This window comes from Ursus americanus, chromosome 2, assembly GCF_024610735.1.
Source record: "Ursus americanus isolate L20-20 chromosome 2, mUrsAme1.1.p, whole genome shotgun sequence".
Taxonomy (NCBI): Eukaryota; Metazoa; Chordata; class Mammalia; order Carnivora; family Ursidae; genus Ursus; species Ursus americanus.
In genome coordinates this window covers 74178539-74204556 of record NC_142128.1, presented here as the reverse complement: position 1 = coordinate 74204556, position 26018 = coordinate 74178539, and the positions used below count along the sequence as shown (strand labels likewise).

The 26018-nt window shown below is 51.8% G+C and overlaps 1 protein-coding gene across 1 annotated transcript in view; it reads left to right on the top strand.

Annotated features, from left to right (window-relative positions):
* The window catches only part of PLXNA2 (plexin A2), a 205650-nt gene that overhangs the window by 105067 nt on the left and 74565 nt on the right, over positions 1-26018 (top strand). The gene's annotated exons all lie outside the window — the stretch shown is intronic.

Sequence of the window (26018 nt, the reverse complement as noted above, 5' to 3'; positions counted from 1 at the left end):
TTTGTTTTCAAAACCAACAAAGGAAAGCGAGCACTGCCCAGGGCCTTACTCAGACCCTTCCGGGCGATGGCTCGGGTGGTCAGAGTGGAGGGACAGAGAGTGCCCAGCCCGAGGAGGGTACTGCTGCGGTTTGGCCTGTGCAGTAGGCCACGGGCTTCGCAAGCATTATCCGGACTCCTTACAACAAGCTTGAAAGGCGGGCATTACACCCCTGCTGACACACAGGGAAGGCTCGGCAAGGTTAAGGGACCTGAGCAAGGCCCTTCACGCCACTCCTAGGAGGCAGGGATGTGCAAAGTGTCGGGGCAAAGCCCCTGCCCTGCTTGCCCAGGGAGGCCCAGTGAGTGACACCATGACTCCCTTGCACCCTCTGGACCCCCACCCATAGCTAGCCATCTTTGCAAGGAGAGCAGGTCCAGAACAATAAGGCCCCGATTCAGCGTCTCCCCTGCAGCTGCACGGGAACCAGGCAAACGGGTATCCGTGCCATCACTGCCCTAAGCGGGGGTTCCTGGGCTCCTGGGTTCGGTGCTTGCTGTCTTGAGACTCAGCCAGCCCCCCAGTGACGCCCCCGAACTCTGCAGCCTGCTTTCTAGCTCCTTCCCGGAGCTCTCTCTCATGCTTCCCGTGTTGGGTTTCTGTAATTGAATGTGTTTTATTTAGACCATAACATTTAGTGCCACTTTGGATTTCCAATTAGGCTTCAATCAAACGCCGAGAGTCTGATTCGTTTTGTTGTTTTGATCAACACAAAAGATGGCAACATCAGAGGAGCCGTCGTGAAAAGTTATTTCCATTCACTGATGAGTAGGACAGTTGCTGTGATGTGAAGATATAGCTTCGGAGGTGCCGAGAGATGCACCAGGCGGCAGCGAAGGGGGAGGGAGGAGAGGGGACGGCAGCGAACCCTTCCGAGGAGCACGGGTTGACGTTCCGAGGTGCACAGCCCATACTGCACGCTCCCCCCCGAGAGGGCGGGAGGTGGGTGCTGGCTGGGAGGCCCACTTGTGGAGGCTCGGGGTCCCGGGTGTCCGTGCGGGACGGGGGAGGAGCTGGGCCCCACGCCCGCTGACTGCTGGTGCACGTGGCTCAGGCCTGGTGTGCGGAGAGGCTCCATGACCACGGGATTCCTGTGAGATGGGAAGCGGACCGCAGGTCGCTTTCTCCACACAACAGCCTCTGCGCCCCTCCGCCAGACGTGACCAGCTGCGCTGGCTTCCTGAAACCCAGGGAGGCGGCTTTTCCTCAGTGCCCGTGAGTTCTGGCCAGCCCCTCACACATGCTGCCCGTCAGACGACTGGCCTCGGGACAACGTTTCGAACCCAACTGTGAGCTGCCAGGGAGGTGTGTGGGGAGGATGGGGGAGGGATGGCAGGGGGTGACAGGAGAGTGCCAGGGGAGTAGTAAGTTAGGATTCTGCCTCTAGTTAATCCTTGGAGTCTCCCCCAGCTGTATGACTACAAGCCAACTACAGCCTCAGTTTCCCTTTGAAGGAGATGCATTTGAATGTTCCCTGGGGCCATGACATTTAGCGCCTCTTTTCTGGCCACGAGCCTGTACGGGATAGAGGCTGACCTGGGTCTGCGAGCGTGTGTGCTTATGAGAACAGTGTACGTGGGGGGATGCATCAGATGAGAGCAAGCATTCCTGTGTGTTCTGGGGGGTGAAAGGGTATTCACACGCTTTCAGACCACAGGTCAGGGCTGTGCTTACTGTGGGGAAAGCAGGTCTGTGCTCCTTCTCCATGGGCTTACTCGGTTTTTGGAGCCCCGCTTGCCTGCATTTTCCAAGCTGGCCCTTCAACCTTTCTGTAGCGTGCCCAGCTCAGGGACTCCACGTCAGCCACAGTCCCCAGTTCATGGTTTGTGTGCCCCACAGTGAAATTCCCGGAGCCTTTGCCACTCTGCACAGAGCAACCTTCCTCACTCCCCCTCCTGGTTATTCCCACTCCCCACTTCTGCAAACAGGTTGGGGTTTGAAATTTGCACCAGGTGGAGGGAGAACCGGCTGTGTCGTCAGCTGTTGGTGGCTTAGCAAACAGTCTGGGTTCAGCCTCTGTCCCTCAAGTAATGTTTAATGAGAAGAGGGAGGTGGGCAGAGATGAGAGTCGGGCAGGAGGAAGATTGGAAAGAGAAAAATGAACAGAGCTGAGAACAATGTCTTAGTTAACCACTCCGCCTCCAAGCAATTTATCAAACAACCTTTGAGGACCTATTGTGAGCATAGAGCTCGTCCTGACAAAATCACACCTATGCCAGGGATAGAGTGTTGTGATACAGTGTGCAGAGCTCTGGGAATGCAGGAGAGGGTGCTACCCAGTGGTCTGTGAGTCAAGGAAGGCTTCCTGGGGGAGGTGTTCCTCTAGGTGACTCATGAAAGGGGGGGAGCTCACCAAGTGGAGCAAAAGGCAAAGGAGTATTTCTCAAGTGAAGGAAAGCACAGAGGCTTGAAAGAGTTCAGCATATTCAGGGAATAGTCCCCCAAATTTGATATTGTTGGAGCTGAAGGCAAGAGTTAGGAGGTATCAGTCCTCCACGACTAGCCACAGCTCACAGGGGGCGAGAGGACTTCGGGTGGATGCAACCCACCTGTCCTTATCTCCACCCAAGAGAAGGTGCTTCAGCCTCCCTCAGCCCCTGCTACTGCACCACAGAACTTGGGAGAAAACGATCATGCAGCAAGCTCCCAGTGTTTCCCCTTCCCTGACAGCAGCTCCCCCCTCCCCAGGGGCCAGGAGAAAGGATGCCAGGGCGGGTCACAGCCCACCCCCCAAGCCCTCTGTGATCGGGCCAGTCCACACTGCTGCTCAGCACAGCCCCTTCTCTGTATGCGGAGGAAAACTCTGCTCCTCTCAGGTTCAGGGGGAGAGGACGAGAGAGATCGGACCCGCTTCTTGCATTCATTCAGTCCTTCCAGCAAAATTCCCTGGTAGCAGAGAGCTTGCTTCTCTGGGCCCCTTCTGTCTCCCCATGCTGAAGGTTAAGGAAGAGAGGAAGGGGAAGACGGGACATGAGACAAGAGAAAGCACGTGGAAAGGAAACACTGTAGGATAGTGTAAAGAGCTCATCGTTGGGGGCAGATTGGCCTGTGTTCAAACCTTGGCTCTACCATCCTTCGTCAGGGCCTGGCTTATCCTCTCTAAGCCTCAGTTTTCTCTTCTGTAAAGTGGGAAAACAGTCATACCTGCCTTCGAGGGTTGCTGAGCTGAAGTGACAGATCCCTGCAAAGTGGCTGGGACAGAGCAGGGGCCCCACGCTGGAAACCGCTCCAGCTCCGCCCTCTTCCTTCTCTCGGGTTCACTCACGCTCCCTGGTTCACTGCCACTGAGCCCCCCGTAACTAACATGTTGCTCATTTTTCATCCTTAAGTCATCTGCCAGTTGCATCTATTTCTAGCCTCTGTCTTACGAGAGGAGAATAAGGAAGGGAAACAGATAACAGCAGAGGCTCATTTGCCAATTGTCAGCTCCTGCCGTCAGCGCAGCTCTCTGCCTGCATCTCCCTGGGTGCCTGGAAAAATCACTGTGACCTTTTATTTACTGGTTGATCTAGTCAGCTCAGGTCTCTCTGCCTCCCCCCTCCTCCAGCCCACCCTCCACATTCCCACCCCTCCCCCGGCCGAGAGCCGGCTTCTCGCCTCCCGTGCCCCCCATCCCACCGTGGGGTAGGCACGCTCTCCGGTCCCTCAGAGCCTCCCTGTCTTCATGATCAGATTCTTAAAAATCCGTGGGCACAGACAAGAGGGAGAAGCAGAGTCTGCTTGGTGCGGGCACCAGGGAAGATTCCTGCCATTGATCTCTTCTGTAGGCCCCCTCTTCGTTCCCATTTCACCAAGGAGCCACACGGAGGTCATTTAGGCCAGCCAGTGACCTGCCCCTGAGCGACTGATTCAGTGAGTCGCAGCGTTGCCTGGAAGAGCGGCGATTTCTCCCAGGCCCCCACCCAGGCTTTGCCCTGTGAGCTTTTAGGCACATCTCCTCTTCCATCCCCTTCCCCGAAACCCCGCCCCCACCTTGCACCTGCGCTGGCCAGCAGTCCCTTCTGCTTTTCTTTCTCTTCCTTCCCCTGTGGACCCTCTGAGCTAAGTGGGCTGAGGTGTGCAGCCCCGGGGATATGGGGTGGCAGTTGAGGGTAGTGACTAGGAGACCGAAGTGACTAACGAGTGGGTACTGACAAGAAGACCTTCCACAGAGGCCCCAAGAGGCCAGGAATGAGCCAGGCAGACCCAAAGTGCCCATGCTTTGCTTAGCTGCAGGAGTTAAGTACGTATACGGTGTGCGTGTGCACACGCACGTGTGTGTGTCTTTGTGCAATGCACACGCACATGTCTATATATCAGAAACACCCAAATTGGCTTGTGAAAAAAATTACCCAAGGTAGAGTATGGCTTTCTTTTTCCACTGCCTTCAGGCCATCTGCCTTGGACGTCCCAGAGCCTTGCTGGCCCATCTCGGACCTGGCCGGCCACACGGCTCCCTCAAAGTTCGGAGAAAGGAATTTTAAAAGCCTCTTGTGCAAGTTAGCTCCCTGCTTTCCAAGCTCTCTTCTTGGCCCTCGCTGTCAGCATCAATTTTCTGCAGGGAGTGATTTAACCTTCATTTATTCATTAATTCTTTTTTCCCCCTTAACTTCATTAGGTAAGATTTATAAAGGTGCTGAATTGGAAAGGTCACCTGTCCCTGGGCCCAGGACACAGTGTGCCTGCAACCCTTCTCATGAGCTTCCTTCCAACGTGTTCTGGACGTAGGGAGGGGAGGGGGGTGGCAGAGGGGAAAGTCAGAGCAGAGCTTGCGGCTCCCTGGGAAGGCAGGGCAGGCAAGGGGATTCCAGGCCCTCTGAACACACTCTGTGTTACCTGCTTGCCGGTGGGAGGCCCAGTGGCAGAGGGGAAAGGCAGGCTCTCTTTGGCACCTCTGGAATCCGGTCCTCGCCTCTTACTAAATTGACCTTTGCCCTCAGTTTCCTCTCAGATAAATTGTCAGTAATGATAGACTCTCCTTTATCAGGTTGTTGCAGGGATTAAACTGGTGACGTCAGAACACGGAGCACAGGACATGGCGCAACAGCAGCTTTTTAAAAAGACCTTGCGTCGTCCTGGTCGCACCCTGGCAGTATTGGGCAGCCGTTAGCTCACTAACCACTAGAGCCTGGCTCGCAGGGCGTCTGACTTCTCCAAGAAAGGCAGGCCACATGGTCCATGATTGATCCTATCTCCAGAACCACAGGAAAAGCCTAAGCTCCTAGAGGAGCCAGGAAAAAACCAAGCCACCACTCGATTCAAGATTGCTTCCCGAGGCCTGGCAGATTTCTGCAGGAAGCCGGGCTAAGCTGGCATCCCGCTCTCTGCCTCGGCCTGGCCGCGCTCACTGCCCATCCTGCGGTTGTCCATAGCCATGGGCCTTTCCCAAGCCTCTGAGGCCTGCTGGGCTCAGCCTTCAGCCATCTCATCTCAAGGAGCTGTCTCTCTCATTAACAGCCTCCCTAGATGAAGGGAACACAGACTCGAGGCTCACGAACCATGCAGGTATTTTGAACTTGTAGAAAGCTAAGGCGTCCACTTGCTGCCACCTCCCTGTGTCCTTGCTCCCACGCCCCCTGCAGAACTCAGAACCGTCCCAGTTCCCTCCAGTCAGAATGAATTCAGCTCTCTGAGCTTCTTTAACTTCGTGGTAGAAATGACAGTAAATACCTGGCGTCTCCCGCATTAGGCTCTAAGCTTCTAAGAGACCGGATGCCCGTCCGAGGTACCCTGGCCCCTCCTGGTACCGATCGTACACTCTATCAGTGTTTGAGAAAATGATTTTAATAGGAAAGCACGGAGGAGAGCAGGCAGGCAAACCCGTTCTGTGGGCCAACCTGAGAATATTGGGTTTGAATATGATCACAGAGGATGACAAGAATTAATTTTATTTTATCTAATATTTTTAGAGTTAGGGCCTCTGGAATGCAACATGCGAATTTATGCTCAGAGTGCAAATTGGAGCGTGCCCAGATGAATGGAGAAAATTCTAGCCACCTCACATTTTCCAGAATCCCATTGCCCTCACCTGGGATCCCCTGTTTGTTTGCCGTGCACTGAGAAGTAATTTGCAACAGAGGAAGGAACCCCGGGGCTGGGAAAATTTGCCCGGTGCCTCCTCTGTGCTAGGCTGAACGAAGAGTGATGCTGAGCGCTGGACAGCAGCACACGGCCCCGCCACCCGCTCCGAGGAGCAGGGGGACTTCTGAACAGTAGCCACCAGGAGACTTAAACCGCCAGTCCTGTCCCAGGCGGTCCTCCTTGGTATGCAAATCACTTCACATGTATGATATTAGTTTGTTCTGTCCTCACGCTCCCGGATTTAATGAGATTCTTTGGGCATTGTTAATAAACAATGCTTGACCTTTTTAGAGTGGCAACATTGTGTCGTTTTATTTGGTGAAATAGGGCCCTACACAACAGGCCATTTGGTATCGTTATTGTTCCATTTTCAAATGAATTTAGCTCTGAACTGAGGTCTGTGAGTCTCACAGTACCCACTGAGATCACTGGAGATACTGATGACTGAATAGCCCCGATAGGAAGTGACCCCTAATCATACCTGAACTTCAAGGGCATTTCTCATCAGCGGAGTCCCTCCCCGCTTCTCCAGCTGTGGCTGCTAGCACGGCCACCATGCGTGGCATCTAAGGACACTGTAGCTTGACGCACTGTCTTGGCCTGGCCTGTGGACAATCTCCTCTCTCTGTGATTCAAGCTACATCAGTACTGGGATTTATAGGGAAGAAAGATGGCCTCACATCACCCTCTTTCACTGGGCTTCCTGGAAGCATAAGTTATCAGTCCGTGGTAGGTCGGGTTCCATTTTGCATGAAGTCTAGGTGCGAGACTAACATCTAGTGGCCATGGGGTAATGGTGGTAGGCGCCAGTATGGGACGTGAAGCCACACACACGGTTTAGTCTGGAAGTATTCTCTGTCTCTAAGGTCAACTGACTGAATAGATACTGCCCTGTCATTCCCGAAACTCTCGGTGTAGCCACCCTAAGGGACACATCGCGCTTCAGTGACAGAACAAAGGTGATTGACGTTTCCTGAGTCCAATGAGCAGTTTCGTCCTTCTCAAACCAGATTACAAGCCCCTCCCACCTCAGGGTCTGCCTGTGGCCCAGGGGTGTCCCTTTCCTGTGTCCTAAGGCTACAGTCTAAACATATAAAATTACTTTGAACATAAACAATGACAGATAACCATTAGAGGAGAGCCATCCTTTTACATTGTAAAAATAGAGTTGGGAATTGTCACTTCTAAGAGATAAGAGAGAGACATATGGGCAGAATACCAAGAGACTCTCATTTGCCTCTTAACATTAAATCTAAATCATAAAACCATAGACAAGAGACTCTTCTATTTGGATCTTATTTTGTTTTCCTTTGTTCGTGAGAAGCATGTGGAGGGCACAAAACACACACGCTCGAAACACGTATCCTTTCCCTGCACTTTGGTTTCCCCAATGGTGAAAATGAATGAAGACTCCTTCCGGCCAGCCTCTGAGTCTAGAACTCCGGGATTGACCTTGACTCAGTGAGCTTTCTCAGGGTGAGCTAGTGGACAGTCGCCGCTATGACACTTGCTTGGGTGTGGGTGTACGAAGCTCTCTTCCTTCACCTTTTTGGCTTTGAGTTAAGAAATTTAAGAAGTCCCTGATTTATGCTACATGGATGACCCTTGCAAACACGACGCTGAGTGAGAGAAGTCAGCCACAGAAGACCACATTTCGTATGCTTCTCTTGATACCAAACGTCCAAAATAGGCAAATCCCTAGAGACAGAAGGTTGGTGGTTGCCTGGAGCTGGAGCAGAAGCAGTTGTCTGGGGCTGGAAGAGAGGGGGGCCGGGGGAGTGACTGCTGATGGGCACAGGGTTTCTTTTTGGGGGTGATGACATTGTTCTGAAATTGATGGTGGTGATGGTTGTACGATTCTGTGAATCTACTAAAAACCATTGAAGGGTACACTTCAAGTGGGTGAATTTTATGAAATTATGACATAATTTTATAACTTATATCGTGATAAAGCTGTTATTTAAAAAAAAAATAGTAGGAAGGCAGGACCATAATTGTGTGGCTACGCCTTCCCCGGGTAACCACCACCCAGGCGGGCATGGGCAGCCCACCACAGGCGATGCCAGGGTATAGCATCCAAGAGCCCTGCCAGCCTTCTTCTCATTTTCTTGTCCCTTCCCAGTCTTCTCCCTGCTCTGCTCCTGCCTCGGTTTCCTGTTCTTCTTACTCCTTCTATCTCCCTTCTCCTTTATCCTTCTGTCTACTGATCGCACCAACCAATTGGCTCTCCTTGACCCCAGGAGGCTGAAAAGGGGAGGGAACAAGAGATAACAGTGAAAATTAATCATAACTGTAATAATAAATTATTAATACTATTATAAGTTATTATTAGAGCTGTCCAGGACTTAATTTAATCTCCACAGCATCCCTATTAGGGGGATAATTATCTGCATTTTATAGATGAAGAAACTGTGATCAAACAAGCCGAGTAACATGCCCAAGCTTGTCAGGAGCGAAACCAGAATTCAAGCCCAGGTCTGCCTGGCCTCAGAGTCTATTCTTTGAAGCATGATAAGACCTCAAATATGAGGTCGGGCTTGGTTATTTATTGATGAATTACAATAGAAGTAATTTGATGGGGTTCAGAACTGCAGTATCTAAGATCTCATCTGTTGGTCTGATATTTATGGCCATTAATGGATGATATCTGTGCGGCTCTTCCATTCATTATGGTTTTCATTAAGACTCTCATCCTGTTTAGAAGTCTGTTTGTCATTTTTAACTCTCTGTTTAATCTTGGGCAGCCCTAATCCTTCTTCACGACAAACCCGAAGGAGACAGCTCCTGATGGCTCTTCCTGCCCACAGTGGTGTGCAGGCAGGGGCGGGAGGGGGGCAGTGAGTGTGGTAGGCACGTCTGTGTGTTCTGAGTGTGTGTGACAGCAATGTGTGTATGGAATGTCGGCGTGAGCGTGTGTGAAGTGTGCGTGCGGTGTCAGGCTGTCTCTGTGGAAGGTGAGTGCATGGTGTGAGCATGTGTTTGTGTTCCCGAGTGTGTTTGCATAAGAACACGAGTTTGTGGAGAGCTGATGATGATGATGATGATGATGATGTGTGTGTGTGTGTGTGTGTGTGTGTGTGTGTGTGTGTGTGGTGTAGTATTCTTTTCTCGGAAGCACGAGAATTCTTGAGTTGAGGCCCGGCCATTTGTTCCCAAGCACAGGGACTGCCTGCCCCCTCCCTTTCAGTGTGTTTAAATCCCTCCAAGGTGAGGGGTTGCAGGGAATCCTAGACGGGATAAGGGGCCTGCCCATGAGACAGTCTTGGAAGTCGGAGGGGACTCCTGTCACTCATCCGGGTCTCGAGCCTCTCTTTAGAGCTCCCCCACAATGGAAGGGGAGCTCTCCCGCCCAGCGCTGTTGGTTTATAGGAAACTTCTTCCATTGGCCTATGCTTCCTTGAGGGAGGCCTAGAGTTGTTTTACTTTTTTGATTCTTATTTAAAATGTCTACTCCCGGTGGAACTAGTAAGAAAAGAAATCTGAATGGGGACGCCCTTCTTGTGTCTTTCGCTATCCCCAGAACACACCCCGAAGCTCATTCTCTCTGCTTTGGCTTGTGATGTTTTCCTTCCCAGGACTTTTCACCCTGCCTTCCTCAAGTCCCACCCTTTCCATGGAGACTTCCCTGCTCCTCAGCCCACACTGGACTCCAGCGTCCTTTGTGCCCCCCCACTGACCCCCCACAGGGCTTATAAGAGGTACGATGTTTAGCCCTTAAAAATAGTCTATCTTTGGCCCTGCTAGGCTTGAACTCCAGTAGACCCACACCACACATTTCGACTCTCTATTCCTGTAGAAACTTTGGGCATCAGGGCCGCCAGATATGATGGTTCAGGTTGTGTACTGCACAAAGCCATCTGGCTGAGGGGCAAGTGGGGGCTGAAACGGAGTCCTCACTCATCTCACCAACCGAGCACCTAGAGGGGCTGCCTTTTTCCAATTGCACACATGTGCTGTTCCGGCTAGAGGTGTTCCAGAGAGGGAGCTTCGGGAAGAGTTCAATCCTGTTGTCTCAAGGCCTCCCAGTAGCAGCCAGAAGAATGTTTAATGAGGGCACGGAGAGGGCTGCCTCCCCTTCTTGGCCTCACGTCCTCTTCCGGAAGGCCTTTACCCCCTCTCTGATTAATCCCATCGTGTTCTGATCACCACTTAACTCTGCTTGCCCTTGCCCCGCTCCAGCTTAATTTTCCTTTCTCAGTGTCTGCCTTTTAAGTATCCTAAATCTTGTTTTCACATCTTTGTTATGTCCTTCCAACTAGTTAGCAAGCTCTAGGAGGGCAGAGGGTGTTTCCATTTCCTTTGCTCTCGGGCACCCCCGTGACATCTATCTGAGCCCTCCACCCCTAGTGGGGGCCAAATCAGTGTTGATACAACTGTGCCCCCCCCCCGCTGAAAGAGAAACCAAAGCCCTGTGCTCAGAACCAGGGCATTGACCCCACTCCCCAAACACCAGCTCAGCCTAGCCTCTCAGGGGACAAGAACACATTCACTCAGCCTCCCTCCAGGCTGTGGACTAAGTTAACCCTGAAATGTCTGTAAGGAAAGTGCTGGAAAAGCTCAACCCATCTCTGGTCTCTCTTTAGGGTGACCCAAAGTGCTGGACAGGGAACTTAAGAAGTGGTCCCAGCCCTTCACCAAATTAACCTTTAGTGATCACTCGGTGAGTGAGTGATTAGATTTCTGATGACAGTGGCTTGGCAGGGGACCAAAGCCGCACCCGTCTGGACCTGTGTTTGGTTTGATGACCTGCAGGCCCCTGTGAAGGGAGAGCATCCCAGGAAAGGGCCCTCAGCTGGGTCTGTGACATTATGGCTTGATTGTTTCCCCTGCAGAACGATGGATAAGGCATGCCCAGCAGCGGGAGAGGTATCTCCTGCTGTTCCTTCCCGAGACCTCCAACCCCGAGCCCTTGGCTGACCCCCTTCACTTCCATCACCACCGTTCAGCATCGGTGCCCCCCGAGCCTCCTCAACACACTCTCACACTCCAAAATAAAGCATTCAGGCAGTCACTACATAGCACTATTGATGCCCCATCCCCGCATGCCCTGAAATGATAATGCATCACCCATGGTGCGCATCCAGACGGAGCCAGATTACGCTCAGGTGGTTAAAAGTCCAGGTCTAATTAGAGTTCCAGGGAATCAAGCCATTGTATTATTAATGATTCTCCAGCAATGTTCTGATTAAAACAGTAATTTTAATAAGCACAGCTCGATGCTAAGTGTTCACTGAGCACCTAATTACATCAGTTATAACTCCAAAATTATTTAAAATTCCCCTTTTTTTCCCAGCAAACCCGGCATGCACCAAATAAAATAGAGACTCAGACAACTTGGTGATTATTTGCTCTAATTAATTTCCTAAGCACCTGTTAAAAAAAAGGAAAAGAATCTTTTGTTTCTCTTCCACTTCCCCAAGTTCCCCTCCACCCCTTTCTATCCCCAGCGGCTGCATGACATTGGTTCCATCTGACACAGCCATTGAAGGGGACCAGGAATAGAAAGCAGTGAGGAAAGTGAAGATTCCAACATTCCCCGCCACCACCCTCTGGGCAGGGGGGAGTTGCAGAGCTGTAATCCCCATGGATCGCTCAGACAGGGCGGGCGCTGCGGTCCGGGAGGCAGGGGCACCCAGAGGGCTTCTCACCAGGAGCCAGCTCCTCACAACACCCTTGTCATCATTAGACCAGCATGGGATGTCACATTTAATGATTATGCTCGCATCTCCTGAGGCCTCTCCATGGGGGCAGTTCTCAAATTCTTTTGACCCGTGAACCCCTTGAATTGAAAAAGAGACGGCTGCACCCCCTGTCCACTCCCTGGAAGGACACCAGAGTTTCAGAGAGAACAGTGAGTGGAACTATCCTAGAGTCGACACCCAGAGTTTTCTTTTTATTTAAAATTATGTTATCAGTAAGTTACCAATTTGTCCCCAGAAGTAACACCAGTAATTGCCCTGGATGTGTGCAATCAGCCTGACCCTGAACCATGCAGGGTCGTGGCTCTCACCTTGTGTGACCGTCATGAAAACATGCAGCTGGGAACAGCAGTCCTTAGCATTCTCATGCCCGCCCATACATTGGCAGGTAGCACCAAAACGCTGCTCTATTTTGTCTCCCGCGGTCCCTTTGCCTCTGTCTCCAGCACCGGCATAGCTCATCAGCTCACTCTTGGATAGTAATACCAAGGCCTTCAAGTCTCAAACGCAGTTTCCATTTGGAGTTATAATGTCCAGTTCCAGACCAGAAGTAAAATTCTGGCCTTGACCGAAGCTCAGATCTCTGCCGTCCTGCAGCCTGGCCTCCTGCACACTCCCCACTTGGAGCCACGAGGTGTGTTTCTGCTCTTTTTCTCACTTATCTTCCCCCACCCAAGTATTGCTATTGAACCCTTCGAAGAAGCAGAGAGAAAGGGTCATAGAGACCCTTTCGCACTTGACCTGGAGTCATCACAAGATAGCCTCTCGCTCTCTGAGCTGGCTAACACTGCTGACTCTTTCGGGGCTGGGGCCTCCATGTGCCTTTGGACACCCTCTGCTGACTTTCCCTGGCTGTAGCTCCCATCAGGCAGCGCTCTGCTCTCAGCCCTGATTTTCCAGCTCTTCCACCCACATAGAACCGATCTCCAGGGGTTTGTCTGGGAGAGGTCATAAAATGCTCCCAGGTCAGCTCCCCTTCCTGGGTGTCTACTTCTGGATCCTCGGCCTGCCACCGTCACTGGGGTGGGGGTGCTCAGGGACTGCCCAAGGTCCTGCCTTCAGTCTTCCTCCTCAGAGCTCACCAGCTAGGTCTCTGGATTTCCTGCCTTCTGGATTTTCCTGTCCACTGTGTCCCCTACAGTCCAGGGCATGCATCTCAAGCTTTTCAAGTGGTCTTATTCAAGGGTGGCTGGCTAGGTTACAGCATTCCAAGGACTTCCTCCAAACATCTCACAAAATTCCTCCTTTTTGTTCCTTGACCCCTGTATTTCTTTGATCCGGGACCAGGACCCAAGATGAAGGGCAGGTGAATCTTGAGAGTCTATTCTGGAAAGTTCTGTGATCGTCTCCCATCTTAGTGATCACGCTGCATTCATTGTAACTTGGTGCTTTGCTGGGTGCTTTAATTTTGATATTTGATAATATTTACAAAACTGGAAACTGAGGCTCAGAAAGGTTAAGTGGTTCACCCAGCACAGCTGAGTACAGGGTGATGCTGAGCCAAGTTCTTCTAGCTGAAACAGTCATGTCCTTTCCATGACACCATGCACCTCTGCTAGGTCATAAACAGTAAGTCTATTTAAAAAGAAAAAGAAAAAAAAACAAACAAAAACCTTTACATCACCTAATGGATCCCAGCAGAAGGCCAGGGGTGTCAGCCACACCTAGAGAACCTTCACATAGTTCTTAGTACATTTACTTAAGAAGCTTAAAATAAAACCTGGATCACTGGGCAAGTGTGATTAGCTTCTCAGCAGGTATTTATAGACCTATTTTGTGTAAGAAAGTGAAGTTGGAGCATACAGGGATATCTCACATGAAGAAGTAAAAAGCAGAGCCCTATGAGTAACCTAAAATGATAGAGTCCTAAGAAGACTATTTTTACAAAGTGCATTAGAGTCCTGCCAGCTGGGCAGGTGGTCAGATTCTAAATTCAGAGACATTATAGAGGCTGATCAAGGAAGGCTGCCTGGAAGAGGGGAAGCTCAGGGATTTGCACATGAGCAGGAGAAGGAAGGACATTCTGATGAGCAGGAATGTGTGAGCAAAGTTAAGGAGGCAGGACAGTGCAGAACACAAGAGGCCACCGTGCCAGGACTGGGGGGTTGACACTGACAGAGGGAGTCTAGAGTGCAAATGTCAACCTGGTGGGGAGCAGAAGTTAAAAGGTTCAAATACGGGGTGGGGGGCGTTTGGACTATAAACTTCATCCAAGAAGCAGTTTTTCTTGCTTTTGAAAAATTTTTTTGTATTATTTAGTTTTTTTTTTAGCTGAGGGCATCATTATAAAACACTGCCTCCTGGAAGCCTTCCATGATTTTCCCTTTACTCTTGTAGCTGTACTACATCTCAATCATTCTGCACTAATATTTCATTATAATTGGGGGGGGCTTATCTGTTTTCCGGTCAACACTCTGAGTACCTAAAGATTAGAGCCATGTCTGTTCATCCTTTGAACTTCCTGCCTATGCAGCACACGTAGCATGTGGTTAGTATGTACCTGCACATAATAACTGACGTCTATATGCTAGACACCAGCCTAATGGCTTCCTAACCTGTACCACCCTGCATGCCGAAGAGACAATTTAGTGTAGAAGTTTGGAGCACGAGCTCTGCAGCTGGCCTGACGAGGCTCAAATCCCAGCTCTACAACTTCCTGGCTGAATTCACGAAGATGCTCTGTGCCTCCGTTTCTTCCTCATCTGCAGATAGTGAGTCTTATATAAATATGGGCTGTTATTACCCCCATTTCACGAATCAACAACTGAGGCTTAGCTGAGGAAGCTGCCTGAGGTCACACAGCTAATCGGCGAGGGGGCGGGGATTCGGACCTGGACGGTCTGACTCTAGGACCCATGCCCTCGACCTTTCTGGAAGAAAAAGAGAAATAACGGTATGCAGGACACATCTGGTGTCCAGAGAACAGCATGGAGATCCATGGGGCCGACAGCCACCATTCTGCTCCGAGGAGGTGGGCCTGCAGCTGGGGGGGGTGGCAGGGGGCAGCAGGGATGCTCTGACAGGGGCAGGTGGGGGACACGTGTGAAAGAAGAGATGCAGAACTTCTCCTTTTCCTCCTGGCTGCCTCTCTGCACCTCCTCATGTTTGGTCTCTGCTCATGCCCTTCCGTCCTCGTGGACTGTCCTTCCTCCATTCCTGCCTCTTGAAATATCAGCAAGCTTCCAGGCCTGCTGCGGACGGTGACGCTTTCCTGGCCCCTAGAGATGATCACTCGGAGCTAGGAGCCTCTCCAGTGACACTTGGACTTCCTGGCTTACCCACCAGCGGGCATGCTTCTTGAGGGCAGCACAGGACCACGACTGACTTGTATTTGTCATTCCACCGTATGAGACTTGATAGCTGGTCTGGTGGATATATGAAGAGATGAGCGAACGAAGGCTTCGTACCTGGGTGGACTAACGAATAAGTGAATGAATCCATAAGCCCATGAACAAATAGAAGCACCAATTATAAAAATCAAATTATAGACAACCGTACGCAGGTCCACTCATGAATGCAGATTCCCAAGACCAGGTCAGCCAGCCCCTCCTGACTCACCCCTGGGCACGGGGCACTGTGGCCCTGGAGTCATTGTTGCCTCTGTCAAACAGTCTTTATCCAACTGGTCTATGCAGATGCCCAGAGCAGCACAGCGGCTCAGGATCCAGCAAAGCATGGGAGCCTGCCTGCCTCACACATCACCACCTTGCCCAGATGGCATGAATGAACACAGAAAGGAAATTTTTAAAATTTAATATAAACATAGGAGACTCTTTTTTTTCTTTAGGCAGAGATTTAACATGTACTATTATCCACCATCTCTGTCTCTCCGTCTCTGTCTCCCTCTCTCCCTCTCTCCACACACACACACACACACACACACACACACACACACACACACACGCTCATCCACTCACCTACTCACTTGTCCTAGAAAGCTGTGAGTGACAAGAAACTGCTCTGTCCTACCCGAGGGAGCCAGACACTTGGCATATGACGAAAAATCAGAGAGAATATTTTCAGATCTCATGTGTCAGGGAAGACAAGATGGCCAAGTCTCAGACGGTTAGAGAGAGAAATTGAGAGATGGCTGAGAAGAGGCCGTCCATGAGGTCCACCGGAAACCCAAATTCTGTTTCACAACATGAGGCTGCGATGGCTTCTTGTCTGCTCAGATGCGTACAACACCGAGGGTGGAGAGGTGGGGGCCCATCTCAGACCAGTGCCTGTGGATGGAGCGAAGCTGGCTTGGACCTTTCTTATGTGTGTAGCTGTTGATTAGGGAGGCCTGAAGAAGGGCTTGTGTGGCTGGGCTTGGCCAAATCTTATACTCCTCAGTAGGGTTGCTCTCCTTATGTCAGCGTGACCTGGGAACTTCAACATGGCGTCCCTTCATAAGCCCAGGAGCAGATACCAGGGAAGATATCAAGAGTGGGAAATTAGTACACAAGGCGCCCCTGAGAACCTACAAGCTTATGTCAGTAACCATGAGCGCTCACATCAGAGCCAGAAGGACATTGGGCACCAGGACACAGAAACTAGAGCTTGGTTGGGAGGCAATGCCAGGGCCTCTGCCCAAAGGACCTTATTTTTATGGTCCCCATCAGGAGCAGGGATGTCCTAACAGCCCCACTTTCCCTCTCATAGAAGGATTCCCTGAGTCCTCATCCCAAACCACACTAAGCGTAGTCCACACCTTCTACTCAGACAGCAGCAAAGGTGTTCTTACTCCAGATCCTGACCAGCCTCTCCTGGGCCCTGATGATTCCCTCCGCAAAGCTCACTTCCCAAGCTTATGCACCATAGACGCTTCAAAGAGAATTTGGGATTAACTGGTGCTCCGCACCCTCTCATCTTGCTCCGCTGGTAACTGAAAAGCAGGGGGAGCAGAAGTTGAGCGGATGGAGCCCAGAAACCAGGCCCTATAAGGCAGAGTCCCAGCTCTTAGATGGAATCAATCTCCACGTGGTAAGGTTATACTCAGGCCCTGGGCATCCAGGGGCCCCAGTGGAACCCCTGAATAAGTAGAAGTGTGGAATGAATACACAGGGAATGGGTGGGTGAAGAGTCATCCCGGCCATGTCACTCCATCCCCCTGCCCTCATCACTTCTCCCCTCCTGGGGTAGATGAGTTGATGTTGACCCTACAGAGAACTTTGTGGTACCTGGCTGATCCTAGGCATCTGAATCCCGGGTGGGAGATCTGTTTTTGTTATTTCTTAGGCCCCATTTCTCATCCCCGCTTTCCTATCCCACCTGCTTTCCCTAACTGAATAAACCCACAGTTGTCATGGAGACAACATAGTATCCGCACCTCTACTTCTTTATAGATCCTTCCAAAAAACAAAACTAGAAAGGGCCCTACTTCTACCTCCCTTGCATTTCTGGCCCAGAACTCCAGTCTAAGAAACTATGTTATGGTGTTTGGAATATCTACTTTGCCCATTCGGTTTCCCGCCCTCTTTGTGCTTTTCCTTTGCCCAAGTTTTACCTGAAGCCTTAGGAGATGAAGCTTGATTTGACTTTTTTCCGCAGAGGATCTTGAGTTTTAGTGCACCTCGGCCTCAGGGAGGGATTATGTCATCACTGAGGACAAGACTTGGAGTGGCTGTACTGCTCTGCATGCAAAGGGCAGATGTAATTCTCCCCATATGACGGATCGGCAATCTCAGCCCAGAGAGGCTAGGTGGCTTGCTCAAGGTCACTCAGCACAGGAGTGCAGAGCCTGGGTGAGGGCCCTTTGCAGCTTTCCTGTGCAAACACTGCCACCTTCAGTGGGGTCTGCGGATAAAGACTGAGCATGGTAATAACTACCACTATTGAGCACCAACTGTGTGCATGGCTCTTGGTGTGTGAGTGTCAGTGAAGCCCCCAGACAACCTTGTGAAGTTGACATCATTATTGTCACCATTTTACAGAGAAGAAAACTGAGGTAGGGAGAGCTGACAACTTAATGTCATACAGCTTATCAGCTGTCCCCTTCAGTGTCCACCCTTCAGTACAAAATATGGTCTCTCGCTGAAAAAAAAAAGGGGGGTCCAGGAGAGGCCATTGCTCTAGTGCTCATCAAAAGAACAAATTTCACCGGTCAGATTTCTGTTCTTTTCCCACTGCCCTCTCCCCTTTGACTCCTGCGTAACCGTCTGCTGGGTTTTATGAATGAGGAAGGAAAAACTGTCATTGAAAAGTTCAACCAACTTTGGATTCCACTCTCTGAGTGATAGATAGCTTTAATTACTCCGAATTACTCAGCCACTCCACTCTTCTCCCCCAAGTCATTAAAAATAGATTTTCTCTTTGAACTCCACTCCGCCCTGAGGTCCCCAGATAGTCAGGAGTTCTTAGGAGCCAGCCCCAGGGTCAGCTTCTGGTCGGAAGGTTGCGCATTGCTCTCATTGCAATCATAGACTGTAGTACCTCCCGCTGGTTTTCTGGGGGTCGGTGCCTCCTTTTTCTAAATGACATTGATCATGTGACTTTTCACAGCTCTGAGGACAGGCAGGAGGCTGGGCTGGTGTTTACTTTGTGAGGATTTAAGGAGGTCTCACACATGGCTCTTGAGTTTTGAAAACCTGGATCTAAAACTAGGAACAAACCATAGTGAGTTCTTCACGTTCATTACCGGAAGCTTGATCCGCAGGAAGGACCGAAGCTGAAACTGTGAGCTCAGAGGTGTTCAGAGGTGCTCTGCTCCCCTATGTGCTGGTCCTGTTGTGTCCCTGAGAAAGGTAAGAAACTGGAGGCAAACCGGGTTGCCCTAAGCCACACAGCTAACCCGTGGTGAGACCAGGACAGAAAGTGCCTTCCGCCTCTGTGCTGAGCGCTCCGGGACATTCCTGGGAGGCTCGGGATGGAAACGTGCAACCTGCTCAGAGCCTCTCTCGTTATTGTTCTGGGTCCTGGCCAGCTTGAAAAAGAGCCTAGCAGGCGCTCTTCCACCTTCACCAGCCTCTCCCCATCTCGGCACTCTGACATCACCCCTTCTGTTGCGTCAAGCTCAGGCTTCACCGTCTGAATCATTGCGAGCAAACAGGAGAGTAACATGGGCTAAGAGGCATGCAGCGGTCAGATGGGTGATTGTACAGATCTTCCTGCACTTAGGATGGGGTGACGTTCCCCATCAACCCATCGTCAGCTGGAATGCACCTGATACACCTAGCCTGCCGAACATCAGAGCTGAGCCTAGCCTACCTTAAACGTGCTCAAAACACTCACGCCAGCCTCCATTTGGGCAGAATCCTCTAGCACAAAGCCTATTGGATAATAAAGTAGTACCTATCTCGTGTCGCGGATTGAACACGGTACTGAAAGTGAAAACAGCATGGTTGTAGGGCACAGAATGGTGCTGAGTATGTGGCTTGTTTACCGCTGGGATCACGTGGCTGACTGGGCGCTGTGCTCACCGCCACCACCGCCCAGCAGCTGAGAGCGTCGTACCGCGGACTGCTAGCCTGGGAAAGGATCCAAATTCAGAATTCAAAATACGGTTTCTGCTGCTTGCATATCGCTTTCACGCCATCTGAAAGTCGGAAAATCTTAACTCCAACCATCCAGAGTCTGTGATTGCGGTGTCCAAGAGCATGGCCGGGCACTGCGGCTGGCACCTATTTCTAGAAGAAAGACGGCCCCGGCAGCCAGCCCTCAGGGCAGCCTCAGAGGAGGGGACCTTCTGTGTTCAGGGTGGCCTGTCTCCACCTCCACACCTTCAGCCCAGGAGCCAGACAAACCTGGACTCCAGGCCTGCGCCTGCCACGTGCAAGGCATGTGACCTTGGGCAGGTTAGTCCACTTGAGACTGTTTTCTAGTAAGTAAAGTGAGCCTAAGAATACCTTGCCTGCGAAGATGGCACAGGATTAAATGAGATAACATACACCACGTGCCTGGAATGCAGCAAGCGCTGGATAAATGAAAGCTGTCATTATTATTATTCCTGCTGCCTCGTGCTGTTCCACAAGCTCAGCCAACTGCCCGGCTCAGAGCCGGGTGGGGCCAGCCAGGAGCCTGCCAGCCATCCGCCAAAGACCTCGGGCCCTACCGCCTCCCCCGCCCCCATCCCTGGGGAGCAGATCCAAGGAGGGGCTCTCATGGCTGCCCCATACCTCTGCCCCAACCCACTCCCAGCAGGGAGGTTTCGGTGAAGACGCGGCTTCAGCGCCCAGTAGACAATTAGCTCTTTGCCTGAAAGGACAGGAGGAGAAGCTGTCTTTTCCCATGGAAACTTGCTGAACCGTAGGCGATAGAGTACGACGCATGGCAGGAGCTGGTGAGCCTGTCCGGTCCCTGGGGGGTCCACTGTGGCTTGGGCTGAGCACTGGGCTAGACCTCTCCGAACAGCTGCCCGTGTCCCTCTTCCAGTGAGGACTGAACCTTGGCCCCATCGGGTATGAAGGGAAGGACAGAGCCCCAAGCACTCAGGGCTCTCGAGGCTGACTGCACCTTGTTGCCACAGGGCTGATAGGGTTTGGGGAAAGCCTGCGAAGAGAGACTCCCCCCACCCGTCCATTCCCCCATGAACGACTACTGGGTGACAGCAAGCTACGCAGAACTGTGGGAACAGAGAAGCAAAAGGCTTACCTGCCCTCAGGTTCCCTCCGGCCTCAAACCTTGTCTACTGAAGCTGTCCCCTGAACCTCCTATCCCTCCTCATCCTCAGGAAGCTCCCTTCCAGTATGTCACCAACGTGGGCCACGGAGGAGCCACTTTGCCCCTCACTACGAGACGGAGCCGGGTGAAGCCAGCCCTTCGGGGGCCTCTCTTTCCTAGCGGATCAAGTGGAAATCACAATACCTAACAATGGCAGCCCTGTGTCCCTCCCTGTGACGGAAGGGATCCCTGGGGAGTTGTGCAGATCAAAGGATAAAGTGTGTGAAAGCGCTCGGAAAAGCTCAAACCCTCCCCTGGTGCTGGGATCCAGTGCCACGGATGGTAGTCCACGTGCCAGGCCCGGCGTGGCTCTCTTCCGTCTGCCCTCCGCATGGGTGAAGCAAGAGCATCGCACTTGGTTGGAAAACAGGCTTGAATTGGGGAAAAAAGAGAAAGTGGGTCTGAGACCTTCCGAACTGGAAGGGGAGAGAGGGCCAGCTGGCGGGACCACCTACAGAAGGTACGAGGGAAAGGAGCAGGGCTCGGGGAGACAGTTGGGCTTCAGCTGCTGTGCGCTTTGCCCCAGGCCCTGGGGACCAGGAGCTTGGATCAGACCAACTGCCTGCCCCAGCCAGGCTGTGTGTGCCACCTCCCACCCCCGCCACCTGGCTCCTGGCCAGTGAGAAGGCCTCTGTTTCTTCCCTTGTGTCAGGAGGCCAGGGACACGTGTGGGGACAGGTGTGCCATCTGGCAGGGGGCGCAGATTCCAGGGAAGCAGGGGATTAAATGCTCGTTCTGAAGGGAGAATAGCTTCCCCTGATTTCTTCCTGTTCTGTCTCTCTTGCACGACGGCAGAGGAATCCTGCAGGGCCTTGTGAACCCTGAGCGCCTTGCCCCCCAAGGCGAGCCTCTGCTCCGTGTCCTTTGAGCCATGACTGTCTCTTGATTCTACCTCTATTGTGACATCTATCCCATTGTGTTGAGATTATCCGTTTCCTCGGTTTTGTCCTCAAACGAACCAAGAACTCCAGGAAGGCGGGGAATATAGCCGCAGTGCCCAACAGAGAGTGTCACACAGCAGCAATGCTCAGCAAATGTTTAAGAACTGCGGGGGACCAGGCCCAGTCCATTGTCAGAATCCGATGTGCTGGGCTGCTTCACCTCAGCTATTTCTCCAGTAGACCCGTCTGGGTTCTCAGAACCACGTAGCTCCTTTCAGGTGTCCACACAGGGTGCTGGAAACATGGCATCGGTTCTCCGTCGCCAGGCTGACTTGGCAAAGGGCTCTGGCTCCCCTGCCTACCACTGGGCGACTCTGGAGAGCGGCGATGTGTTTGTTGCTGAGCTACGCACTGTCCGGGGCCTCAGAGGCCTTCCCGGCCCCACCCCGGGTGGTCCAAACCCCAATGGTCTGCCACGTTCTTCCAGATCTTGAGGAATAAGGCTGGTTCCAGCCATTCCCTCAGTGACTTGTCGCCATAGCCAATAATAATCTGATGTCATGTCCCTGGCCGTGCAGGGCCTCACACCCTGTGGACTACACATTGTGCTAAGAAGAGGGAGAGTGGAGGGAACCCCCCTAAACTCTGCACATCCCCACGGATCCCTTCCCACATAGAGCTCCAGTCCTGCTGAATCAGGCCAAGGAAGGCACTAGAGATGCAGGGCCCCAAGGCCAGAAGAGCCAAGAACACAGTATGAGTCACCTTTAATTAAGAGTATTTCTTAAGTAAATGACTTAATAGGACAGTTATATTCATTAGAGGTATAATTACAAGACCTGAGATCAAGCAGAAAAGAATGCGGAGCGCGAGGGTGGTGTCTGTCCAGGGCAGCTCCGTGGTCCTGGGGAGAAGGCGGCCGGGGGTCAGGAGAAGGGCGTCCTCCGACTGGAGGCTTCTCATCGCTACATTCATTTCCCAGCCTAGCTACCCTTGCATCCCAGCACTCAGCCAAGGGGGTGGGGGAGCCTCAGGCATAATTAAAATGCAATCATAATAAACAAACACTAATTAAAGCGTCACGGAGTGTCCCATTAAAGTCTGAGTCAGCCCTGACAGAGTGCCTCCTGACTCAGTGGGCGCTCTGTAGGAGAAACTCGCCCTCCTTTTTGAGCTTCCTGAGACCACTCCCATCCCCGGCCCACCAGGTCCTAGAGCACGTGCCCGCCTGTCACCCGGGATGCAGGGTGAAGCATCCAGATATCAGAGACTCGAAGTTGGTCCTTTAGGGCCTCCACAGACTCAGAGTTATCAGGACAGCTTCTCCCTGGGCACAAAGCAGTGTCCAGAATACCCCCTTTTCCCCCTCCCCCAAATCAGTCTCATTCCTTCCATTGCCCCAAAGCCAAGTTTTATTCCATTTCTTCCTGGCCTGGGGTCCTGACATTTAAAAAGACTCTTCCAAGGAGTGAGGTTATCTGTCCCAGTGGTTCCCAATCGTTAGGTCGTAAGAGTCAGCTGAAGAGCTTGTTAGAACTATTGTTCCGTCCCCACCCCAGAGTTCTGACACAGAGAGCTCTGCGTTTTCTCGTCTCTTAAGCTCACAGATCATGCCAATAGTGCATCAAGAGCCATTGCTCCTTGAGAGCTCCTGGGAACCCTCTTCCTGGACGACATTCTGGCCAAGCAGTAGCAGTCTGGAGAGCTCAGACACTTCATACGTCCCCAGTCCCATGGTCTTCCCTGTCCTTCTCAGCTTAAGGCCAACCTGCCTCTCCGGATTTGTACGCCCTGCTCCCTCGCTCTCAGGCCAGGTTTGCTGAAGAAACTCTGCTTTCCCATTTGTATGGTGGTTCTTTCTACCTGGAGCTCTCTGATCTGTGTCAATACGATTCACCCTTCGAGACCCAGGCCCACGCCTTGTTTCTCACAAGACCTTCTTGGGACTTCCATCTAGAGCCACACTGGCCCATAGAAACAAAACGCAAGCCACAAACGCAAGCTCCGTGTATAATTTTAACTTTTCTAAAGCAGCTAGATTTTTAAAAGTTAGAGGAATGAAGTAACATTAATAATGGATTTTATGTAACCCAGTATCTGAAAAATTTCATTTTTAACATGCGTCAATAAAAAAGCATGAATGTGATATGTTACCTTTTTTTCCATACAGAATCTTCAAAATCCAGGGCGTGTTGTGTCCTTAGAGCGCATCTCAATTTGAACCCGCCACATTTCAGGTGCTTATAATGTAGTGGCTATCGCGTTGGACACAGCAGACATAAAAGTATTTTCTCTTTGCTCTGAATCCCCTCAGCTCTATTGCAGTGCCTTAGAGCACACATCACTCTCTTGTTTTTTCACTGCTGGTCTGTTTGGAACTTGAAGTTGATGGCTGGGTTTTAATGTGCAGTTGCTTTTATGCCCCTGAAGTGCCTAGCACTGGCCCCTCTCTGTATATAGGATGTGATCAATGAATATGGGTTGATGAATGACTATAGAAACACATGAATATAGGAAAGACAGAGAACCCACAGAAACATCTGACGTGGAGGGTCTCCTCCCAGTCCCAGTGACATTTCTTGCTTCTAGTTTGTGCCTGGCTAGTGGATCTTGGAGGAGAGAATCATTCAAGTTTAAGAACCACCCCCCACCCGAGAAGTTTCCTGTTTCACTTTGCTCTTCAACTCAGTGTATTAAAAAAAAAAGAAATTCCCACCAGGAGGGCCCAGGAAACAGGAAAAATAGTTGTGCTATTGGTTTCATGTTTGGAGAAGAACAGGGTTCTCACTATCTCCGTGGCACTTGGCGTGAAAGTGGGCTTTGTTGCCGGAGACACTGCTCCCATTCAGGGCCGCCTTTCCCAGCTGCTGAGAGCCGGGCTGTGTTTTGACAGACGGGCCGAATGCAATGCAGACAGTTGTTTTAATTTCCAGCCAGATGCAGACATCACTCACACGGAGCCCGAAACCCAAGAAAGGAAGGCTGGGCCCTGGGCTGCAGTGGGGCTCAGGCCTCAGAGGGTGGGTTGGAGGGGGCTGGTGGAAGCCCCCCAGGGTTGTGGGGTCACAGAGGTCCTGGAGGGCTGAGAGTTCCAGGCTCAGGAGAGGCATGCTTTCAGAAAGGTGCTCCCTGGAGGAATCACGGGCCATGAGTCAGGGGTCAAGGGTTGCTTCTTAAGGCAATGTGATGATGCCGGTGGCTGGTAGCAATGGCTGGATGGTATTTATTTATTTATTTATTTATTTATTTATTTATTTATTTAAAAGACTTATTTATTTATTTGAGAGAGAGAGAGAGAGCAAGGACAAGCGGGGGAAGGGGCAGAGGGAGAGGGAGGGAGAGTCCTGACCACTCTTGCGGGAAGAGCCTCTGGTTGAACGACACTGTTCATGGAGCAGAGACCTGAGCTGGGCACTGCGCACTGCGGGGTGACCCTTCTCCACTCTGACCCCCTGTCTGTTTATGCAGCCCAGGAGCAAATGAGCCCCTTGAGCTGTTCTATCACCTGGTCAGGGCAAGCTGAGCACGGAGTCGACTCACACCCTCAGGTCTATTGCTGACTGGCCTCCACTCACAGTGCCAATTTCTTAAACTGAATTGCAAGATTTTACTATTATCCTTCCTGCATTTCACGTTTTTATTATTAAAAGGAGGTTAGGACTGTTTAAAGCTGATCCTGTCCGCCCACTTATGGAAAGCCTTGGGATATGAATATTAGGTGTGAGGGTGCCATAAGAATGAGGAGCACCCAGAAGGAAAGGGAGCCTCCCGGAGCTGGTGCGCGAGACCTTTCACCGTCGCACCGGAGTACGTGCTCTGACATCTCTCCCCACCCCGGCCAGGCTCCGCCCTTGAGTTCTGCTGACCTTGTCCATGATGACTTTTGCTGGTGATCATAGGTCAGCGCGCGGTGCCCTTCTAGACCTCTGCACCAGCCCATTCCTACCCACACTACCCCATCTCTCGCGCTCTCCAGTGGCCACTTCCCCCCACGCCTCATCCTGGGCGCCCCTCCTCTAAGTTCATGCCTGTCCCGTCTGAGGAGCTCCAGCTCTGCAGCTACCGACTCCCCCCAGACTCCGAGCTCTGCGGGGCAGGATCTGTGTCCTGATGGCTGGTATTTCCCTCTCACATAGCACGGGAGCCTCCCTCTAGTGACATCTGATAAACATTTGCTAGATAAGCGTGTTAAACTTCTCCCAAGCCTCTCAGGAGGATGCTGAGAAAGTGTCTCCGGCAGATGCTTTGTCCCTCTGCCCGAGGCGGAGCGCCGTGCGGCTGGACCCTGGGCTGTGTGTTTGCACTTGTGTTCACACACCCAGTGGGTGGGGGACCTCTCTGCCCTGACAAAGGAGAACCCACCCCCACCCGGCACGTGGTTTTGCAGTGTCATGTCCCAACCAGCAGCAGTACCTAGCATCGCAAATGGGAGACTTCCATCTTCTGACCCCCTTACCTGGCCTGAATGTCACCCGTGCTGGGCGGGTGGTGGTGTCGGGTCCAAACAGGGCCCCACAGGGCAACTGGCAGGAGTTCCACGCTGGGGCTGCACCCTTGGGCTGGGGGACAGGGACTTGATCTGTAAATTCCCACTTTCCCCAGCCAGAGAGAATCAGACAGGCAGCTCATCTCTGTGGATGTCCCCATTTAGCCAGACTTTTCAAAGGATGGAAGATTTACTAGAAAAATTGAATGC